This window comes from Pan paniscus, chromosome 4, assembly GCF_029289425.2.
Source record: "Pan paniscus chromosome 4, NHGRI_mPanPan1-v2.0_pri, whole genome shotgun sequence".
Classification (NCBI taxonomy): Eukaryota; Metazoa; Chordata; class Mammalia; order Primates; family Hominidae; genus Pan; species Pan paniscus.
Window position 1 is genome coordinate 156,907,829 of NC_073253.2, and position 7,774 is coordinate 156,915,602.

A 7,774-nucleotide genomic window follows, 5' to 3' on the forward strand; every position below is an offset into this window, starting at 1 on the left:
AGGGAAGGAAGCTAGGCAATGTGGGCAGTGACAGGAATGAAAATTTTAAGCAAGGAATTTGGCAAGGGCTCACTGAGAACTTAGCCTTGAAGGAGGTGAGAATATGGCCTATGTCATATTCTCTGAGAAAAATGATTTGTAAGAAGAGCAGGTAGAGTACAAGCCTTTTCAGGAAGAAAAAATATAAGAAACAGCAAGGGAGTCAATCTGACGGGAGTTCAACAAACATATGGAAAATTGGAGGAGATGGGAAAGGAGAAATGACTGGAGTCAGCTAGTGAAAGTCCTCAGGCCATTGTAGAGCAGTTTCTCAGCCTCAGCACCATGGATATTTTGGACTGGACGACTCTTTGTTGTGGGGGACTGTCCTGTGCTCTATAAGATGTTTGACAGCATCCCTCATCTCTGCCTACTATTTTCCAGTAGCATACACAGCCAATACTGTGGTAAACTCAAACATCTTCTGATATTGCTAAATGTTTTCAGAGGAGGTAAAACCCACCTCTCTCCAACCATTGAGAAGCACTGTTTTAGAGGCTTCAACTTTCAATGCAGTGAGAAGCCACTGGACTGTTTTAAGCAGAATAAAATGATCTGACTTACATTTTAAAAGCATTATTTAAAGCTGGGCGCAGTGACTCATGCCTGTAATCCCAGCACTCTGGGAGGCTGAGGGGGTGGATCACTTGAGGTCAGGAGTTCGAGACCAGCCTGGCTAACATGGTGAAACCCTGTTTCTACTAAAAATACAAAAATTAGCTTAACATAGTGGTGGCTGCCTGTAATCCCAGCTACTCAGGAAGTTGAGGCAGAAGAATCGCTTGAACCCGGGAGGCAGAGGTTGCAGTGAGCGGAGATTTCACCACTACATTCCAGCCTGGGTGACAGAGTGAGACCCTGTCTGAAAAAAATAAAATAAAATAAGAGCATTACTTACTTTTAGGCCTTATTTTCTTATACTAAAGAATTTCTCACCTGCTTTCAATGAATGTCCTTGTATAATGTGCCTTTGATCTCTCTATGTTTGACTTTCACCTGTGTTTCACACTTCAATTAAAAGTGTGTTTCTCACACTTCAATTAATAATTAAGATATATATATATATCTTTATTAAGTCATATTATTCATTTCCTCCCATATGATGGAGTACTTAGATGGAGTGAAAAGCTATGGAGACATGGGGAAAAGTATCATTCCTTCAAAATTTCTGTAAAAGATAGAGATTTTATTGAGTTTTATAAGTACAGTTCCCCAAGAAGAGCACATTAAAGCAGTAGCTAGTAGATCATCCATACTAAAGAGATGACCTTTTAATAGCTTGGCTACATAGCAGCCCGGTAAAATCATCAATCAACAAGTATGAATGAAGCATCTACCATATACAAAGTACCATATTAGACATAATAATCAATATTTATTGCTTTGCTTTTAAACATAGCCGAGTATATCTACAACGTAAAGCTCTTTTCTGTTTTATTATCAACAGTGTTTCTTGTGTAATTTGAATTATAAACTCTGTAGAAAGTGTGTCACTGCTATGGTCACCAGTACCCTTAATCACTAAATTGTCCTTTTCTTCAATGCTTTTCTCTTTCTGAGTGTGTGTATATGTGGCTGTGTGCAAATGATATTCATACAGTCCGGTAATGTAGCCATGTTTTACTATTCTGTTTTTGAATTTAAGATACATAATTTCATTTGCTGATCTGCATTATGTATTCTGGATTTATCTGTGAAACCTTTAACATGGAAAATTATGTGTAGGCAGGATGCAACCCATATAGTTAGATATACCTATTTATACATAGGTATACATAGATAGATAGGTATATTTGTATCTCAAGGCTGAAATTTGTTAGAAAATATAAATTTTCTTAGATGCCATGCAAGGAATCAGCATAACTAATTATTTTTAAGAATCCCATATTAATGTTCTCATGTCTGAAAAACAATTTCCAAAGTTTAAAAAAGAGTCTAAAAAATGAAACTTTAGTAGAAGTTAATGGGATTTGGAGGTATGTAAACATCAAGTAGAATAATGGTTTATTCTTCAGAAATTATTGGGAAATTGTATACACTACCATGTGACTTTTAATTATTTTTAAAAACAAATTTATATTAGCCTTGAGATAAATATCTTTCTAAAATGCATCTTACATATTTATATTAACACCATTTAGGATTTTCTTGAGGTTTCATTGACCTCACTATGAATATCGATTTTTTATTGCATTTTAATACGTGGAAGTTCTTAAAGACTATTGAGATGCCTTAGTAGGTCTCTTTTCTTTATACCAAGAACTTCCAGATTAATTTATTTTGGAGCAGTGTGTTCATTCATTCATTTTCTCAACTTTTCTATTCAATAATGAAACTTCCCTAGACCAAGAATGGTGCTATGCACTGAAGATACAAATATTTTTAAAAGCTTTATATCCTTTCCTTAAATATAAAAAAATCATTTTCCTCAAATACGAGTGCAATTCTGAGTAATATAAATAGGAAACTATGGAGGCTCTGGGAGAGAAACAAAGTTCAACTGGAGGGAGGTGGGTAGGAGGATAAAGTGAAAAAGATGAGGGAAAGACTTGCTCTGGGAGGGAACAAGGTGACGTCTAAAAATCTTGAAGTTTAAGAAGAATTTAGCCTGGTTTGGGAATGGTTGTGTTGGTCTATTTTGCATTGGTATAAAGGAATACCGGAGGCTGAGTACTTTATAAAGAAAAGTTTATTTGGCTGTTTGTTCTGCAGACTGTACAAGAAGCGTGGCACGAGCATCTGCTTCTGGGGAGGCCTCAGGAAGCTTTTGCTCATGGTGAAAGGTGAAGGGGGAGCAGGTGCATCATATGGAGAAAGAGGAAGTAAAAGAGATAGGAGGCGGTGACTTGCTCTTTTTAACAAGCAGAGCTCCTGTGAACTAATAGGGTGAGAACTCACTCATTACCTCAGAGAAGGCACCAAGCCATTAATGAAGTTCTGCCCTCTGGACCCAAACCTCTCTCACTAGGCCACATCTCTAATATTGAGGATCACATTTCAACATGAGATTTGGGGGGGACAAATATTCAAATCATATCAGTGGTATAACAAAAAGCAGAAGGAGTTATAAGTGGAAGACATGGAAAGTGCTAAGTCTTGAGACATTGATCCATTCATGCTGTACAAGCAGCTCATTTAGTGGAATCACCAAGTCAAAAGGGTGGGAATAGTGAAAATAGTTTAGATTAAGGTATGGAATGGTGAGCAGGGGAATATTTCTAGTGGGGAACTTATATGCATGTTGAAATTTTTGATCCATTCCTAGAGGTATGGGATGACATTAAAGGGGCTTATGCAGGGATGTAACAGAAGATTTGTGTTAAAGAAAGAGTACACTAATGGCAAGCACAGAGATGTGATTAGAGAGAAGGAAATATTATAGAATTAGGAAGATCAGTTATATATCTGTTGTATACAATAGAAAATCATTCCCTGAGCTCAAGGGTATAGAATCTAGAAGTATTGTGAAAATCATATTAAAAGTTGGTGAATGAATATGAAGGAAAATACAGGAGGGTTCTAAGATGAAGCCTTATTGTCTAGGTCACACAATTGAGAGATTCAAACTGAGCTTCCCTTCACGGAGATAGAAACAATAAGAACAAAAATCAAATTTGGTGTGGAAAATTAGTTGTTTCATACAGGTATTGTAAGCTTAAGATATTTGAAGAATTCCCAGGTTTGGCTATTTCATAGACTGTGTGTATATTCAAGAGCTCAACAGAGAAATCCAGGTTCAAAATTTAACAGTGCCTATAAAGTTATAAACCAGGAGTGAATTTCACTAAGGGACAATGAGCAAGGCTACAAAGTAGGAAAGATGAGAACTGAGCTATGGCAAGAATTAATTGGAATAGGAGGGATAGCTTTCAGATAATACTAATGTGTTATTGAGTAATAGGAGGGCAATTACAATGTTAGCGTATTCAAAATTCAAGAGAAGAATTTCAAGAACAGAAGAATATTAATACTGAAATGAGGCAGGGGGTTAAAAATAAGTAATTTTTTGTAGGCAGAAGGGATGATTAAGCAAAAGAAGAGTTACTGATGTCCTGATAGAAACATTTTTTCAATGGAATATAAGAAGTGGATCTCTAGATGTAGTGAATGAGTGATTAGGATATGAATAAACAGAGCAGTGATGTACATCTCTCTATCAAAGTCTTGGTTGTAGACAACTGGTGAGGAAGAGTTTCAATATAATGCTTCTGAGCTGAGGACTGCTCCTAAGCCCAATTATTACACTGGCACTTCCTCAGATTTGTCTTTAGCATGCAGCAGATCCAGATTTAATGCTCCCAATTCAATGATTCAAAATTTAATAAAAATTAATGTCTTGAAATCCATGTTACATATGCCATTGTATTAGGCCAGACTTGCATTGCTATAAAAAAATCTGAGACTGTAATTTATAAAGAAAAAAGTTTAATTGGCTTACAGTTCTGCAGGCTGTACAGAAAGCATAATGCTGGCATCTGCTCTGCTTCTGGAGATGCCTCAGGGAACTTACAATAATGGCAGAAGCTGAAGCAGGAATAGGCACTTCTTAAATGGCAGGATCAGGAGCAAGAGACAGAGCCAGTGTGGAGGTGGGCTACACACTTTTAAACAACCAGATCTCATGAGAAGTCACTCACTCTCACAAGAATAGCACCAAGGGAATGCTCCTAAGCTATTCATGAGAACCCATCCCTAGGATCCAATCACCTCCTACCAGGCCCCATCTCCAACACTGGGGATTACAATTTGACATGAGATTTATGTGGGGACGGAGTTCCAAACCATATCACCATGTACGTATATTATTTTAAAAAAGAAAACATAAAATAAAGAAAGACACATGGAAAACTAGAAATTAGAATAAGTTCGTAAGAAAACATAATAGTTCAAGCAACTATGTATCCATATTTCCAGATAATTTTTTTAAAAAAGATGTCATTGGAACAAAAATCTCAAAGAAGAGAGACATAGATGAAAAGACAGAGGATTCAAAACAAACAAGAAGATGTTGAAAATAAACTAACTATAATGAGGAACACAAAGTGCTTGCCAAAATATATAAGCCAGATGAGAAATGGCAAAGAGGAGGGAAGACATTACTTCTGAAATGTTAGTGATATAGGAAGAAAAAAAAAGCTAGGGAAAATTCAGCAAAACCAAATGGAAAAAGAATAAACATAATAGCCTTTAGAGAGGAAGCTATAGATATAGAAGAGGGACAAATGTCATTGAACATATGCATATGTGATGTTCTTGAGGGTTGAGGGTAGAGAAGCAAAAACAGCAAAAAGGCAATAAATAAATTGTTTTCTATGAAAAAGGAAGCTCTGAATCTGAAGACTAAATAACAATGAAAAAAAGTGCAGGGTGGTGAAAACAGAGACATTTGCTGATGAGTTTCTTAATATAAAAAGATTCTAAAATCCTATGAGTATTCAGGACAAAAATTTAAAGGGAAGAAAAAATTTCTTTTAATAGTCATAGCAAAAATTTCAATATAAAGAAGACATTAAAAAGGCATTTAAAAGAGAAGAGAGAGAGACTAAAATAACAGAACTAAATAAATCACAATTATATTAATAAATATAAATGTTGTAAATTGATTATCAAAAGCAAACATTTTCCAGTGAAAAAAATTGAAAGTCTTCATCCTGAAGGCTCCTGTGATCCACATTAAAGAAATTTGTATGCCTTTTCTCCTATTAATCTGCCTTTTGTGAGTTGATTTTTCAGTGAAACTTCAGAGGGCCAAGGGGAAAGCTCTATCTTGGCCCCCACAGTTATGGCATAGTCTAAAGGATCCCCAAAGCCACTCTCCTCTTCTGGAAGCCACCATAAAGAGAACCCACAAAACTGAAAAGCCAGCAGAAGGGTAAGAACTTCTCACCAGTCAGGCTCCCAGTCTTTCCCTCTGTGCAGTCTGGCTGAGTGGATGGTAAAACTCACTGTTCTGTCTCAAGGTTTTGATTAATGGGGAAAAAGGATTTGTGTGACTAGGCTTGATATAGTAACTCTGGTGTACTTTTCATACTTCACAATATGAATATTTGTATTGCTTGATCTCTTTCCGCTCAGAAATAGATTTGTTTTTGCTGCCGTTTTCCTTTGTCATTGCTTTGTTCTGTCATAAAGAAAGTCACCATAGACATGGAACCCCTATTAGCCTGCTGTTCAAGACGGCCCTACAGACTGGTAGGTTTTATGGTGCTGACTTGACCAGTGTCCCCATTAACACAAATTTTTCTGCGATTCTCTAAAATAAAAAAAGGGTGATATTTTCCTCTGGTCTTATCTTATGTCCTCCAGAGCTTGATTTGTGACCACATGGGGAAAATTTCTCTTGGTCTCTGCCATCTAGAGGGAGTGATTTTTCAGGTCACTTAGGCAGCCAATCTGAAAAGATTGTGAGTCCGAGGAATGTAAGACTTTAAATAGTACACTTTTTGTTCTGAAAGTGCAAAGCTTTTAGGTGAGTTTTGTCTTAAAAGTTCCCATCTCTGTGGGGTTTTTGCCATTTGAAGTCTATTTCTAAGAGTGAATTTTTGGGGATCATGGGGACTGCCCCTTCTATGCCCTCTCCAGGAACACCTCTTGCTTATACGGTAAAAACTTGGGAAATTATCACCTAAACTTTACATGAAGAGGCTTTGGGGTTTAGTCACTGTTGGAATTAAGTACACCCTTGAAAATTCTAATTGCAAAAGCCAAAAGATAGATCTTTCAAATTGGACTAAAATTCCTAAATTTAAAACAAAAGATTTTAGAGATCTCTTATTATAAACGATTGATGAGAAGACCAAATTAAATGAAGGACACATAATAGTGTCATAGTTAGATTTAAAATTCTCTTAACTATATTAAAGAGCCAAAATCTGACCTAAAACAGTTAAATGCAAACTGCACACATGGCTTCCATGCAGGATTAACAATGGAGCCTGCTCCCATTAGTAGTCTGGTACTTAAAATTCCCACTGCAGCTTGGATTCACCTCCTGATAAGTGAACAACAATGGCCACTCTCCCTTGTGGTTTAATAGTTAAAACTCTGCACTTTAACCTCCACAGCATGGGTTTAATTCCAGGTCAGAGAACCAGTTCTTCTTACTTTGATATTTGTGTGACATTAGGATTGCTAATTTATTATTGATACTTTTCTCTTTTGGGGATTGCTTTTAATTTTCTGTCATCTTCCATTATTGGGGTATATGGAGCTTTTGAGTTTTTGTGTGTGTGGATGGTCAGTTGAGAAGCTAAGACTCCAGAAAATATGACAAAAAAGAAATGCAGGTTATACTCCATTTATGGATAGCGAAACTTGCCCATCTTTGAGCTGTGTTTGATGGTTCTGGATCTCATAAAAACCAGTTGCCACCTCTTTGGAGAAATTTTGTGCATCCTTGGTGAAGTCATAACCTTGCTTAAGGGACTTAGGAGGATACCTTTGGTAAAGAAGTTCAAAAGCCCAAAATATCAGCTGTTTGTCCCAGCTAGAATCTGGTAATAACAGATTTGGAAGAATGTTTTCTGTGAGTTCTATGTTTAAAAGTCAGCTTAATTAAAAACTAATCCAAACTGTATGTAAATGGCTTTCTGCCTTTTCTCTTTAGATCTTGTTCTAGAATTTTTTTTCAGTTGACTAAAATCGTTTTTTAGAATTATGTGCTTGATTTCTCTGTTTGCCTCCTTTCTTAAGAATTGTTCTCCTGTTTACTTTTCCCTACTCTTTCTTTCTCTTT